We start from the raw sequence: 16573 nt of genomic DNA on the forward strand, positions 1-16573 counted from the left end.
GTGTTGACTGTTTGTAAATGTGCTTTATAAATAAACCTGACCTTGACCTTGTTTTATGATATGTGTTTTGTATGTCACAGGGACTGCAGATGGAAATTAGCTCTGAGAGCTATAGTCTGCTACAACGCATCTTTTTAATGTTTTATTGATTAATGCTTTTGTACATGGTCCCTGCCAAATAAACCAAATAAAATAAAAATAAGTATCCTGTCAGTCGACTCTACAATCTGTCGCGCCCGGAACGTGAAGCAATGGAGACATATATCCGGGACTCCTTGTCAGTTGGGCTGATATGTCACTCGTCGTCCCCTCTGGGGGCAGGCTTCTTCTTTGTCGGAAAGAAGGATGGTACACTGTGCAACTGCATTGACGTCCGGGGGGTGAATGCCATAACGGTCCGCAATCGGTACCCACTCCCCCTTTTAGATTCTGCATTCAGTTCAACAGCCTCACTTTTTTCCAAATTAGACCTCAGAAATGTCTATCACCTGGTCCGGGTCAGGGAGGGTGATGAGTGGAAGACTGCCTTCAACACTCCTCTTGGACATTTTGAATATCTAATCATGGCTTTCAGTCTCACAAACGCTCCCGCCACCTTCCAAGCTCTAGTCAATGATGTCCTTCGGGACTTCCTCAACCGGTTTGTTTTCGTCTATCTTGACGATATCTTCATTTTTTCTCCATCTCTCTGTGAACACATCAAGCACGTGCGCTTAGTACTCCAGCAGTTGTTGGAGAACTGGTTGTTTGCGAAGGCCCAGAAATGTGAATTCCATCAGTCAACTATTTCCTTCCTTGGCTTCATAATTTCTCCCAACACAGTTAAGCCAGATCCCAGTAAAGTCACAGCTGTAACTCAATGGCCAGTTCCGACATCCCTAAAACAAATACAACAGTTTCTTGGTTTTGCTAATTTCTATTGCAGATTCATTCGAAACTTCAGTATTGTTGCCTCACCTCTCACAGCACTCACTTCCCCTAAGGTCCCATTTCAGTGGTCCCCCTCAGCTGACAGAGCCTTCCGGGACCTTAAACACCGGTTCTCCACCGCACCAATCTTGCTCCAACCTGATCCGGACTGCCAGTTTGTTGTGGAGGTTGATGCCTCCGATTCCGGTATTGGTGCCGTCCTGTCTCAGCGGTCTGCCACAGACAACAAACTCCATCCATGTGCTTTCTTCTCCCACCGGCTGACCCCTGCGGAGAGGAACTATGATCAATCAATCAATCAACTTTTTTCTTATATAGCGCCAAATCACAACAAACAGTTGCCCCAAGGCGCTCCATATTGTAAGGCAAGGCCATACAATAATTATAAAAAACCCCAACGGTCAAAACGACCCCCTATGAGCAAGCACTTGGCAACAGTGGGAAGGAAAAACTCCCTTTTAACAGGAAGAAACCTCCAGCAGAACCAGGCTCAGGGAGGGGCAGTCTTCTGCTGAGACTGGTTGGGGCTGAGGGAAAAAAACCAGGAAAAAGACATGCCGTGAAGGGGGGCAGAGATCGATCACTAATGATTAAATGCAGAGTGATGCATACGGAGCAAAAAGAGAAAGAAACAGTGCATCATGGGAACCCCCCCACAATCTACGTCTAAAGCAGCATAACCAAGGGATGGTCCAGGGTCACCCGATCCAGCCCTAACTATAAGCCTTAGCGAAAAGGAAAGTTTAAGCCTAATCTTAAAAGTAGAGAGGGTGTCTGTCTCCCTGATCTGAATTGGGAGCTGGTTCCACAGGAGAGGAGCCTGAAAGCTGAAGGCTCTGCCTCCCATTCTACTCTTACAAACCCTAGGAACTACAAGTAAGCCCGCAGTCTGAGAGCGAAGCGCTCTAATGGGGTAATATGGTACTATGAGGTCCCTAAGATAAGATGGGACCTGATTATTCAAAACCTTATAAGTAAGAAGAATAATTTTAAATTCTATTCTAGAATTAACAGGAAGCCAATGAAGAGAGGCCAACACGGGTGAGATATGCTCTCTCCTGCTGGTCCCCGTCAGTACTCTAGCTGCAGCATTCTGAACCAACTGAAGGCTTTTTAGGGAACTTTTAGGACAACCTGATAATAATGAATTACAATAGTCCAGCCTAGAGGAAATAAATGCATGAATTAGTTTTTCAGCATCACTCTGAGACAAGACCTTTCTGATTTTAGAGATATTGCGTAAATGCAAAAAGGCAGTCCTACATATTTGTTTAATATGCGCTTTGAATGACATATCCTGATCAAAAATGACTCCAAGATTTCTCACAGTATTACTAGAGATCAGGGAAATGCCATCCAGAGTAACGATCTGGTTAGACACCATGCTTCTAAGATTTGTGGGGCCAAGTACAATAACTTCAGTTTTATCTGAGTTTAAAAGCAGGAAATTAGAGGTCATCCATGTCTTTATGTCTGTAAGACAATCCTGCAGTTTAGCTAATTGGTGTGTATCCTCTGGCTTCATGGATAGATAAAGCTGGGTATCATTTGTGTAACAATGAAAATTTAAGCAATGCTGTCTAATAATACTGCCTAAGGGAAACATGTATAAAGTGAATAAAATTGGTCCTAGCACAGAACCTTGTGGAACTCCATAATTAACTTTAGTCTGTGAAGAAGATTCCCCATTTACATGAACAAACTGTAATCTATTAGACAAATATGATTCAAACCACCGCAGCGCAGTGCCTTTAATACCTATGACATGCTCTAATCTCTGTAATAAAATTTTTATGGTCAACAGTATCAAAAGCAGCACTGAGGTCCAACAGAACAAGCACAGAGATAAGTCCACTGTCCGAAGCCATAAGAAGATCATTTGTAACCTTCACTAATGCTGTTTCTGTACTATGATGAATTCTAAAACCTGACTGAAACTCTTCAAATAGACCATTCCTCTGCAGGTGATCAGTTAGCTGTTTTACAACTACCCTCTCAAGAATCTTTGAGAGAAAAGGAAGGTTGGAAATTGGCCTATAATTAGCTAAGATAGCTGGGTCAAGTGATGGTTTTTTAAGTAATGGTTTAATTACTGCCACCTTAAAGGCCTGTGGTACATAACCAACTAACAAAGATAGATTGATCATATTTAAGATTGAAGCATTAAATAATGGTAGGACTTCCTTGAGCAGCCTGGCAGGAATGGGGTCCAATAAACATGCCGATGGTTTGGACGAAGCAACCAATGAAAATAACTCAGACAGAACAACCGGAGAGAAAGAGTCTAACCAAATACCGGCATCACTGAAAGCAGCCAAAGATAACGATACATCTTTGGGATGGTTATGAGTAATTTTTTCTCTAATAGTCAAAATTTTGTTAGCAAAGAAAGTCATGAAGTCATTACTAGTTAAAGTTAATGGAATACTCAGCTCAATAGAGCTCTGACTCTTTGTCATCTTAGCTACAGTGCTGAAAAGAAACCTGAGGTTATTCTTATTTTCTTCAATTAGTGATGAGTAGAAAGATGTCCTAGCTTTACGGAGGGCTTTTTTGTAGAGCAACAAACTCTTTTTCCAGGCTAAGTGAAGATCTTCTAAATTAGTGAGACGCCATTTCCTCTCCAACTTACGGGTTATCTGCTTTAAGCTACGAGTTTGTGAGTTATACCACGGAGTCAGACACTTCTGAGTTAAAGCTCTCTTTTTCAGAGGAGCTACAGCATCCAAAGTTGTCTTCAAAGAGGATGTAAAACTATTGACGAGATACTCTAACTCCCTTACAGAGTTTAGGTAGCTACTCTGCTCTGTGTTGGTATATGACATTAGAGAACATAACGAAGGAATCATATCCTTAAACCTAGTTACAGCGCTTTCTGAAAGACTTCTAGTGTAATGAAACTTATTCCCCACTGCAGGGTAGTCCATCAGGGTAAATGTAAATGTTATTAAAAAATGATCAGACAGAAGGGAGTTTTCAGGGAATACTGTTAAGTCTTCTATTTCCATACCATAAGTCAGAACAAGATCTAAGATATGATTAAAGTGGTGGGTGGACTCATTTACTTTTTGAGCAAAGCCGATAGAGTCTAATAATAGATTAAATGCAGTGTTGAGGCTGTCATTCTCAGCATCTGTGTGGATATTAAAATCGCCCACTATAATTATCTTATCTGAGCTAAGCACTAAGTCAGACAAAAAGTCTGAAAATTCACAGAGGAACTCACAGTAACGACCAGGTGGACGATAGATAATAACAAATAAAACTGGTTTTTGGGACTTCCAATTTGGATGGACAAGACTAAGAGACAAGCTTTCAAATGAATTAAAGCTCTGTCTAGGTTTTTGATTAATTAATAAGCTGGAATGGAAGATTGGGAACCGGGAACTTCTGGCGGTTAACGAGGCTCTGGCAGAATGGAGACACTGGCTGGAGGGGGCCGCAGTTCCATTCACTGTTTGGACAGACCACAAAAACCTGGAATACATAAAAACAGCCAAACGTCTCAATTCCCATCAGTCCAGGTGGTTCTTCTTTTTTGGATGCTTCAACTTCAACCTTACCTACCGACCCAGAACCAAGAATGGAAAACCAGATGCCTTATCCCACCAGTTCAAACTCACAGATCCCCCCTCCACATCGGACCCAATCCTGCCTCGTTCCATGGTCGTGGGGGCCCTTACCTGGGATGCTGAAAGAGTCGTCCAGGAGGCTTTGGACAGACATCTGGATCCTGGAGGAGGACCTCCCAGGTGGCTTTTCGTTCTGCCAGAAGCTCGATCGGAAGTCCTCACCTTCTGCCATGCGTCTAAGCTCGCCTGCCATACTGGGGTTTCCCGAACTGTAGACCTGGTACGTCGTCGCTTCTGTCGTCGACATCGTCGATTTACAAGTAAGAACGTTTTATTGCGTTTTCACATCATGTGGTCCTCAGAAAGAGAGTTTAGGTGCATTTGAGTGAAAAATAGTGTCAGTTGTTGGCGCGTCGCGGAGGATCAGCTGTTTTTAATGAGCAGATACAGAGCGGCTCACCTCAGAATTCTAAATAAAGGAGAAAAAACAAAAGCATAAAAATATCTTTGTAAAGCTCAGTGCAGGTGTGCTGTTGTCACCGCGCTTTAAGAGGTGAGGATGAGTTGTAGCTGCTGCAGAAAACCTTGGATGAAAAGCTCACATCTCGCTTAAAGTGGGCAGTTCAGTCGAACCCTGATCTCCTGCCCACGGACCAAGTTTAATGCTGCTATCGACCCACAATGCAAAAATAATAGTAACGCACAGTGACTTGGAGAAGTAACTTTAATCTGATTACTGATTTGGAAAGATTAACGAGTTAGATTACTCGTTACTAAAAAAGTGGTTACAATAGAGTAACGCTTTACTAAGTAACGCATTACCGGCATCACTGGTCCTCAGTGATGTTCCGGCCAGACTGAGGATTGAACAGAGGATCCTCTGGTCTCAAGACCACTGTTTAACCACTACACCATCACCTCACCATATTATGCTGTTCTTCCATGAATGGAGAGATTGCACAAACCCTGCAATGAATCAACCCCCCATGGCAACCACCACCAGAAAAAAAAAAAAAAAAAAAAAAAAAAAATTCTGTATACACCCTAATGTGAATCCTTTAAAAAAAAAAAAAAAAAAAAAAAAAAAAGAAAGAAAGAAAGAAAGGGAAAACTAAGTTGTTACGGAGTCCAGATATGTGCTGCACTCCCGCCCTAAGTTGCCACGCATACGAGTGTTACCAGCTGCACGAGAACAGAAGCAATTCCATTGAAAAGCAACCATTTCTCCTCTCTTCGTCCTCATTCCTGCACTCTCTCTGGTTGGCTGCAGTCTCCATCATTTATCTTACATTTTTTTTTCTTTTTTTACAGTGTTTGTTGCCTGTTTTTCATTTATTGTGCTTTAACAGAGAGTGTGAATATCTCCTCCCATCAGGTCAACATCTTACTGTTATTGTGTTTGCATTCAATCTAATTTAAAACAACAAAAAAATAATTTCTCCATTCTTTTTTTACCATCCTGTACCTCTGAAGAGATTAATTTCTGAATCTCAATGATCCAACATTGATCAAAACAAGGATGGAAATGAGCCTTGGTGCTGTCTCCACATGGTACGTTGAAGATTGAGTGTGGAAGCGATAAGAGGAGCAAGTTGTCATTGTGAGGAGATGAATTGATTGGAGTTTAAATTGGATGCAGAAATGGTCTGTAGAAGTACTTTCTGCCATTCACAATCTGCTCAACAACACACAGCTTCCCTCCTTCATTTTGTTTCTGAACACACAGGATATGACGCCGGGGAGGCTGGAGCTACTGGCTTGTAATAAAAAAAAGAGAGAGAGATTAAATGGCTTTTTTGGTGTGTCTGTTCATATTTGGCTTACTTGCCCGTAAATTTAGTCATGACATGAATAAATAAATAAAATGAAAAGCATTTGGGATGCTAATGCAGACACTGCACACCACAACATAAATGTACAAGTAAATTTCTGAGGTTCAGCCAAAAAGTTCTGCTTCCGTTGTGATTATTTCAACAACAAGAAAGATTTTTATATGACACATATCTCTGTTTAACACTTGGAAAAGTAAAGAGGGAAGTTATTGCATCCTCTCAGTGAAGAAATCTGGAGTCTTCTCTCAGCAGCTTGCACCTCTGCATCACTAGGTTAAAAACACCCCTCCAAAAAGTCAGAGGTAGTGTGATCTGGACAATCTGCTGGGTCTAGTAAGATCTTGTAAAATTTGAGCCACTGCAATGCATCGTGTGTTTGATGACTCATGCGTGGATGAGCATTTCAACTGTTTCCAACGTGCCCATATAGTGGTCAGAGTTGACAGTGTTGCAGTTTTCCCAGATATCCTCCTGACTACCAGGACATACATACAGTGAGGAAAATAAGTATTTGAACACCATGCAGTTTTGCAAGTTCTCCCACTTAGAAATCATGGAGGGGTCTGAAATTTTCATCTTAGGTGCAATGTCCACTGTGAGAGACATAATCTAAAAAAAAAAAACAAAATCTGCAAATCACAATGTATGATTTTTTTAAAATAATTTATTTGTATGTTACTGCTGCAAATAAGTATTTGATCCCCTACCAACCAGCAAGAATTCTGGCTATCACAGACCTGTTAATTTTTCTTTAAGAAGTCCTCTTATTCTGCACTCTTTACCTGGATTAATTGCACCTGTTTGAACTTGTTACCTGTATAAAAGACACCTATTCACACACTCAATCACACTCCAACCTGTCCACCATATGTACATACATGTATGTATGTCCTGGTAGTCAGGAAGATATTCTTTGAGGACTTCATCATCGCATCAGAACTCTACACTGTGCATATGTGGCTGTTACAGGGCGCCCCCTAGAGGCGTGGTCATGCAGACTCGTCGGCTGGATTTTCATTCTTCACACTCCTGACTGTACCGACATCCACACCAATAAACAGCATGTTTCAAACTCATGTCCATGTATGTCACCATTTTTTTACCACCTGCTGTATGCCTGTGTTACATCCAAGCCAATTCTGTGCATGCCTGAACTTGCAGGTGAAAACCGTTTGTTGAAGCCATAGTCGCTAAGTAAAGGATTAGCCTTTTATCAGCTTCACTTCAATACTGTTTCTTGCTTGTTACTGAAGTAATCACACTGGAAGGCACAACTTTTCAGCTAACCTTTGTAATTATGCCTGTAGTGGTGCTTCTTAGTATGTATGAGTTTGTCATGTGACTTCATTATGAAGTCATTCATACCAATCAATCACATATACTTTGTTGATCAATATATGCTTCAAATCATCCATCTAGGCTTCTTGGTTGTAAAGGTACATTTAAGAAATGCAAAAGGTTCTACCAGAGGACTCAGTCACCCAGAATTGTTTAACGTCAGCTTTAAATCTCTCAACTACGCAGGTTGTTTCCTTCAGTCATCATGTCTTCACAAATAACAACCATGCACTTTCCTTAAAACAACAATATTCTAACTCACCTCTCACTGTTTTCAGATCACTGTCGGGACATTCCCTCCTCCACCCCACTGCCACCAGTTGCTCCCTCTCCTCTGCAGGTGGTGGGCTCCGCCCCTGCCATTTCCATGGGTAAGATTCGTAATCATCTCAGGTCTACTTTCTGCCATGATAAGGACCAACACCAAATCTATTTCACCATGGACTACAAAATGCTGTGTATAATCTTGTCAATTAAAATTATTAGCTTTAACTTGCCTTCTGAGTCCATCTGGTAGGAAAGGTCTTTTTCATACCATGTTTCTTTGATCTTTGAGTAAATTAACCCTAAGTCAAATCACTTCTAAACATCTATCCAAGATTCCACCAAGATTGAAGGGAATTCATCCAGATGGAATTCATCCAGATGGTTTTGAGTCATCGTGTCAGAGGAATCACTGGCTTTTCCTCTGCTTGTTGCTATTGTGGGCTAACAAGTTTGAGAACAATTATTTTTGCGATATGATGGAAAATTCTGATTGCTTAGCTTAAGTCAAGTGAGCATGAATCCTTGTTGCCAAAGAAGCAAAAACATGAAAGGAAAGAAAATCTTGTTGAGCATGTCATAATGCAGTCTGCAATCTTACCACCAGACGACACCAAATCCTGCACATTATGGCTTTTACCATGATGAAAAGAAAGAAACCCTGTCACTACACGGACAACTCACCTGGAGTAGAAGAACAGAAACTAAGGAATACATGAAAAATAAAAAAAATTAACAAGTACAAAAATGGGATGGAGCAAAACCGCGATGGCAGGTGGCATCAGCGGTAAGACTGCACCACACAACATGAATTAACCTCTAATTGCTCATTAGTTAAAGAACTGACTCTAAATGTGTCTTTGAAGAACGTGCCAGTGTGAGCAGATCAGGTCAACTGATGCACTTCTTTTGTTCTTAAGTCAGGGTGTTGATTTCTAACCACAGTCCAGAAGATGTTTGAAGCACGAGCAGTTGAACTTCTCTCATTAAATGCCACCACACTCGTGCCTCTCCGACTCGGCGCTGCAGTGGGGTATGGGTTCTGATTGCTCCCTGCCCTAGAGTGGAGCTGCAGACCTGCACATGGCGGCAGTGGGCAGGTGCAGGAAAAGGCCCTGGTAATTGGCTGGCTGGCATGCAAAGGCCTCCGGTGGGGCTGCGCTCTGACTCCTGAGGAGGACACACAAAGTGAACGACTGCATCAAAGATTGGGGTTGGCACCCTCCGTGCACGTCTGGGCGATTTTTCAAATGAGCATTTCTCAGCCCCAGAGGAAGACACGACGCCGCTGCTATCATAAGCAATTGGAATCGAAATGGACACAAACTACTTTTTTCTCAGGCACGCATAAGTAGGTTGGGCAGGAGGGCAAGCTGTGATGTTCAAAGAGTGACAGATAAGAGAGTCGGAACAAAAAGAGACATGTGTTTTATTTTCCAAAGAAATGAACGCGGCATATTCTGCTTTCTGTAGCTGTTTTTTTCCCCTCCTGAGTTGCTTTTTCTGTGTTTAAGGAATGAAAGCAATCAAAGAAACTGACTTTGAGTCCTAATAAAAACAGTGAGGGCTGCGTGTGTTGCCGTATTCCTGCCACTAACGGCTTTTTGAAGGCCCTGAGCAGAAATAGCAGTTTTCAGATCACAGCTCTTAAAGGCATTTTAAGTTTGATAAATGCTACTCCGAGTGTTATCAGCTGTCTTTAAACCAAAGCGGCTATAATAACACAACCTCTCAGTTCTTCTTCTGCCACTTGAAGAAGATGGGCTAAAAGGGGAGGAGCCAGGAGATCAAAAATAGATACTTAATATCTGAAAGAAATGAATATATTCTGGAGTATAAATTGTAGGGTTTTTTTTTCAGACTCTGGAGTCATGCCTGGCCATGTGCAATCAAGGTGAACTGCCATTACCAAAGAGGGCAAAAAATGTATTATTCTGATTTAGTTAGTAGCATTATTTTAATTAAAAAATGAACCAAAAACAGGTAGGTACAACATTTACAGTCCCTGTAAGCCTACTGTGGTGATTGCCCTCAGTACTTCCCTATTCTAATTTCATAGACATCTGTCCATGACTTCCTGTTCCGGAGCACAGCGGTGTTCTGCTGTATCTGTTAGCTGTTTGAACTGAGCTGTTTGAGTTCTTTGAATTAACAGTCTTTTTCAAGACTTTTTTACTTTTTTACTTTTTTTTACTTTTTCACCGTGCTCCAACGCCTAAGGAAGACCTCTAACGGTCGAAGCATCGCGACGGAGCTCTTTTATCAGCTGGCCTTCATCAGCGTTGGCAAGCTAACTAGCTTGCTAACGCTTTCGTTTTTATTTTTGTTTTATTTTTTAGCACTGTTGTCGTGCTGCTCCACAGCTTGCCTAGTGGATTTTTATTTTATTTTAGCACTGTTGTCGTGTGTTACCTGTGCTGTTCCACAGCCTGTTCAGTGGATTTTTATTTTATTTTTTAGCACTGTTGTCATGTGTTACCTGTGCTGTTCCACAGCCTGTTCAGTGGATTTTTATTTTATTTTTTAGCACTGTTGTCATGTGTTACCTGTGCTGTTCCACAGCCTGTCCAGTGGATTTTTATTTTATTTTTTAGCACTGTTGTCGTGCGTTACCTGTGCTGTTCCACAGCCTGTCCAGTGGATTTTTATTTTATTTTTTAGCACTGTTGTCGTGTGTTACCTGTGCTGCTCCACAGCCTGTTCAGTGGATTTTTATTTTATTTTTTAGCACTGTTGTCGTGTGTTACCTGTGCTGCTCCACAGCCTGTTCAGTGGATTTTTATTTTATTTTTTAGCACTGTTGTCGTGTGTTACCTGTGCTGCTCCACAGCCTGTTCAGTGGATTTTTATTTATTTTTTTTTTAGCACTGTTGTCATGTGTTACCTGTGCTGCTCCACAGCCTGTTCAGTGGATTTTTATTTTATTTTTTAGCACTGTTGTCGTGCGTTACCTGTGCTGCTCCACAGCCTGTTCAGTGGATTTTTATTTATTTTTTTTTTAGCACTGTTGTCATGTGTTACCTGTGCTGTTCCACAGCCTGTTCAGTGGATTTTTATTTATTTTTTTTTTAGCACTGTTGTCATGTGTTACCTGTGCTGCTCCACAGCCTGTTCAGTGGATTTTTATTTTATTTTTTAGCACTGTTGTCGTGTGTTACCTGTGCTGCTCCACAGCCTGTTCAGTGGATTTTTATTTATTTTTTTTTAGCACTGTTGTCATGTGTTACCTGTGCTGTTCCACAGCCTGTCCAGTGGATTTTTATTTTATTTTTTACCACTGTTGTCGTGCGTTACCTGTGCTGCTCCACAGCCTGTTCAGTGGATTTTTATTTTATTTTTTAGCACTGTTGTCATGTGTTACCTGTGCTGCTCCACAGCCTGTCCAGTGGATTTTTATTTTATTTTTAGCACTGTTGTCGTGCGTTACCTGTGCTGCTCCACAGCCTGTTCAGTGGATTTTTATTTTTTTTTTAGCACTGTTGTCGTGTGTTACCTGTGCTGCTCCACAGCCTGTTCAGTGGATTTTTATTTTATTTTTTAGCACTGTTGTCATGTGTTACCTGTGCTGCTCCACAGCCTGTTCAGTGGATTTTTATTTTATTTTTTAGCACTGTTGTCGTGTGTTACCTGTGCTGCTCCACAGCCTGTTCAGTGGATTTTTATTTTATTTTTAGCACTGTTGTCGTGCGTTACCTGTGCTGCTCCACAGCCTGTTCAGTGGATTTTTATTTTATTTTTTAGCACTGTTGTCGTGCGTTACCTGTGCTGCTCCACAGCCTGTTCAGTGGATTTTTATTTTATTTTTTAGCACTGTTGTCATGTGTTACCTGTGCTGCTCCACAGCCTGTCCAGTGGATTTTTATTTTATTTTTAGCACTGTTGTCGTGCGTTACCTGTGCTGCTCCACAGCCTGTCCAGTGGATTTTTATTTTATTTTTTAGCACTGTTGTCGTGTGTTACCTGTGCTGCTCCACAGCCTGTTCAGTGGATTTTTATTTTTTTTTTAGCACTGTTGTCGTGTGTTACCTGTGCTGCTCCACAGCCTGTTCAGTGGATTTTTATTTTTTTTTTAGCACTGTTGTCGTGTGTTACCTGTGCTGCTCCACAGCCTGTTCAGTGGATTTTTATTTTTTTTTTTAGCACTGTTGTCGTGTGTTACCTGTGCTGCTCCACAGCCTGTTCAGTGGATTTTTATTTTTTTTTTTAGCACTGTTGTCGTGTGTTACCTGTGCTGCTCCACAGCCTGTTCAGTGGATTTTTATTTTTTTTTTAGCACTGTTGTCGTGTGTTACCTGTGCTGCTCCACAGCCTGTCCAGTGGATTTTTATTTTATTTTTAGCACTGTTGTCGTGCGTTACCTGTGCTGCTCCACAGCCTGTTCAGTGGATTTTTATTTTTTTTTTAGCACTGTTGTCGTGCGTTACCTGTGCTGCTCCACAGCCTGTTCAGTGGATTTTTATTTTATTTTTTAGCACTGTTGTCATGTGTTACCTGTGCTGCTCCACAGCCTGTTCAGTGGATTTTTATTTTATTTTTTAGCACTGTTGTCGTGTGTTACCTGTGCTGCTCCACAGCCTGTTCAGTGGATTTTTATTTTATTTTTTAGCACTGTTGTCGTGTGTTACCTGTGCTGCTCCACAGCCTGTTCAGTGGATTTTTATTTTATTTTTTAGCACTGTTGTCGTGTGTTACCTGTGCTGCTCCACAGCCTGTTCAGTGGATTTTTATTTTATTTTTTAGCACTGTTGTCGTGTGTTACCTGTGCTGCTCCACAGCCTGTTCAGTGGATTTTTATTTTATTTTTAGCACTGTTGTCGTGTGTTACCTGTGCTGCTCCACAGCCTGTTCAGTGGATTTTTATTTTATTTTTTAGCACTGTTGTCGTGTGTTACCTGTGCTGCTCCACAGCCTGTTCAGTGGATTTTTATTTTATTTTTTAGCACTGTTGTCGTGTGTTACCTGTGCTGCTCCACAGCCTGTTCAGTGGAATTTTATTTTATTTTTTAGCACTGTTGTCGTGTGTTACCTGTGCTGCTCCACAGCCTGTTCAGTGGATTTTTATTTTATTTTTTAGCACTGTTGTCGTGTGTTACCTGTGCTGCTCCACAGCCTGTTCAGTGGATTTTTATTTTATTTTTTAGCACTGTTGTCGTGTGTTACCTGTGCTGCTCCACAGCCTGTTCAGTGGATTTTTATTTTATTTTTTAGCACTGTTGTCGTGTGTTACCTGTGCTGCTCCACAGCCTGTTCAGTGGAATTTTATTTTATTTTTTAGCACTGTTGTCGTGTGTTACCTGTGCTGCTCCACAGCCTGTTCAGTGGATTTTTATTTTATTTTTTAGCACTGTTGTCGTGCGTTACCTGTGCTGCTCCACAGCCTGTTCAGTGGATTTTTATTTTATTTTTTAGCACTGTTGTCGTGCGTTACCTGTGCTGCTCCACAGCCTGTTCAGTGGATTTTTATTTTATTTTTTAGCACTGTTGTCGTGCGTTACCTGTGCTGCTCCACAGCCTGTCCAGTGGATTTTTATTTTATTTTTAGCACTGTTGTCGTGCGTTACCTGTGCTGCTCCACAGCCTGTTCAGTGGATTTTTATTTTATTTTTAGCACTGTTGTCGTGTGTTACCTGTGCTGCTCCACAGCCTGTTCAGTGGATTTTTATTTTATTTTTTAGCACTGTTGTCGTGTGTTACCTGTGCTGCTCCACAGCCTGTTCAGTGGATTTTTATTTTATTTTTTAGCACTGTTGTCGTGCGTTACCTGTGCTGCTCCACAGCCTGTTCAGTGGATTTTTATTTATTTTTTAGCACTGTTGTCGTGTGTTACCTGTGCTGCTCCACAGCCTGTTCAGTGGATTTTTATTTTATTTTTTAGCACTGTTGTCGTGCGTTACCTGTGCTGCTCCACAGCCTGTCCAGTGGATTTTTATTTTATTTTTAGCACTGTTGTCGTGCGTTACCTGTGCTGCTCCACAGCCTGTTCAGTGGATTTTTATTTTATTTTTAGCACTGTTGTCGTGTGTTACCTGTGCTGCTCCACAGCCTGTTCAGTGGATTTTTATTTTATTTTTTAGCACTGTTGTCGTGTGTTACCTGTGCTGCTCCACAGCCTGTTCAGTGGATTTTTATTTTATTTTTTAGCACTGTTGTCGTGTGTTACCTGTGCTGCTCCACAGCCTGTTCAGTGGAATTTTATTTTATTTTTTAGCACTGTTGTCGTGTGTTACCTGTGCTGCTCCACAGCCTGTTCAGTGGATTTTTATTTTATTTTTTAGCACTGTTGTCGTGTGTTACCTGTGCTGCTCCACAGCCTGTTCAGTGGAATTTTATTTTATTTTTTAGCACTGTTGTCGTGTGTTACCTGTGCTGCTCCACAGCCTGTTCAGTGGATTTTTATTTTATTTTTTACCACTGTTGTCGTGCGTTACCTGTGCTGCTCCACAGCCTGTTCAGTGGATTTTTATTTTATTTTTTAGCACTGTTGTCGTGTGTTACCTGTGCTGCTCCACAGCCTGTTCAGTGGATTTTTATTTTTTTTTTTAGCACTGTTGTCGTGTGTTACCTGTGCTGCTCCACAGCCTGTTCAGTGGATTTTTATTTTATTTTAGCGCTGTTGTCGTGTGTTACCTGTGCTGCTCCACAGCCTGTTCAGTGGATTTTTATTTTATTTTAGCGCTGTTGTCGTGCGTTGCCTGTGCTGCTCCACAGCCTGTCTAGTGTCGGATTCCCTGTTTGGGAATCCGCTAGCTTAGCGTAGCTTCTAGCTCTTAGCCGTTTTAGCATGGCGGCTTCTCCTGTCTCTCCCGTACTTTTCTGCTCTGGGTGTGAAATGTTTAGTTATTCCTCGGCCTCTTTTAGCAGTAACGGTACTTGTAATAAGTGCAGCTTATTCGTAGCTTTGGAGGCCAGGCTGGTGCGAATTGGAGGCTCGGCTCCGCACCGTGGAAAATTCTACAGCTAGCCAGGCCCCTGTAGTCGGTGCGGACCAAGGTAGCTTAGCCGCCGTTAGTTCCCCCCTGGCAGACCCCGTGCAGTCGGGAAGGCAGGCTGACTGGGTGACTGTGAGGAGGAAGCGTAGCCCTAACAGAAGCCCCGTGTTACACCGTCAACCCGTTCACATCTCTAACCGTTTTTCCCCACTCGACGATACACTCGCCGAGGATCAAACTCTGGTTATTGGCGACTCTGTTTTGAGAAATGTGAAGTTAGCGACACCAGCAACCATTGTCAATTGTCTTCCGGGGGCCAGAGCAGGCGACATCGAAGGACATTTGAAATTGCTGGCTAAGGCTAAGCGTAAATTTGGTAAGATTGTAATTCACGTCGGCAGTAATGACACTCGGTTACGCCAATCGGAGGTCACTAAAATTAACATTGAATCGGTGTGTAACTTTGCAAAAACAATGTCGGACTCTGTTGTTTTCTCTGGGCCCCTCCCCAATCAGACCGGGAGTGACATGTTTAGCCGCATGTTCTCCTTGAATTGCTGGCTGTCTGAGTGGTGTCCAAAAAATGAGGTGGGCTTCATTGATAATTGGCAAAGCTTCTGGGGAAAACCTGGTCTTGTTAGGAGAGACGGCATCCATCCCACTTTAGAGGGAGCAGCTCTCATTTCTAGAAATCTGGCCAATTTTTTTGGGATCCTCCAAACTGTGACTGTCTAGCGTTGGGACCAGGAGGCAGAGCTGTGGTCTTATACACCTCTCTGCAGCTTCTCTCCCCCTGCCATCCCCCTATTACCCCATCCCCGTAGAGACGGTGCCTGCTCCCAGACCACCAATAACTAGCAAAAATCTATTTAAGCATAAAAATTCAAAAAGAAAAAATAATATAGCACCTTCAATTGCACCACAGACTAAAACAGTTAAATGTGGTCTATTAAACATTAGGTCTCTTTCTTCTAAGTCCCTGTTGGTAAATGATATAATAATTGATCAACGTATTGATTTATTCTGCCTAACAGAAACTTGGTTACAGCAGGATGAATATGTTAGTTTAAATGAGTCAACACCCCCGAGTCACACTACCTGTCAGAATGCTCGTAGCACGGGCCGGGGCGGAGGATTAGCAGCAATCTTCCATTCCAGCTTATTAATTAATCAAAAACCTAGACAGAGCTTTAATTCATTTGAAAGCTTGTCTCTTAGTCTTGTCCATCCAAATTGGAAGTCCCAAAAACCAGTTTTATTTGTTATTATCTATCGTCCACCTGGTCGTTACTGTGAGTTTCTCTGTGAATTTTCAGACCTTTTGTCTGACTTAGTGCTTAGCTCAGATAAGATAATTATAGTGGGCGATTTTAACATCCACACAGATGCTGAGAATGACAGCCTCAACACTGCATTTAATCTATTATTAGACTCTATCGGCTTTGCTCAAAAAGTAAATGAGTCCACCCACCACTTTAATCATATTTTAGATCTTGTTCTGACTTATGGTATGGAAATAGAAGACTTAACAGTATTCCCTGAAAACTCCCTTTTGTCTGATCATTTTTTAATAACATTTACATTTACCCTGATGGACTACCCTGCAGTGGGGAATAAGTTTCATTACACTAGAAGTCTTTCAGAAAGCGCTGTAACTAGGTTTAAGGATATGATTCCTTCTTTATGTTCTCTAATGTCATATACCAAC

The sequence above is a fragment of the Thalassophryne amazonica genome, chromosome 10 (genome assembly GCF_902500255.1).
Source record: "Thalassophryne amazonica chromosome 10, fThaAma1.1, whole genome shotgun sequence".
Taxonomy (NCBI): Eukaryota; Metazoa; Chordata; class Actinopteri; order Batrachoidiformes; family Batrachoididae; genus Thalassophryne; species Thalassophryne amazonica.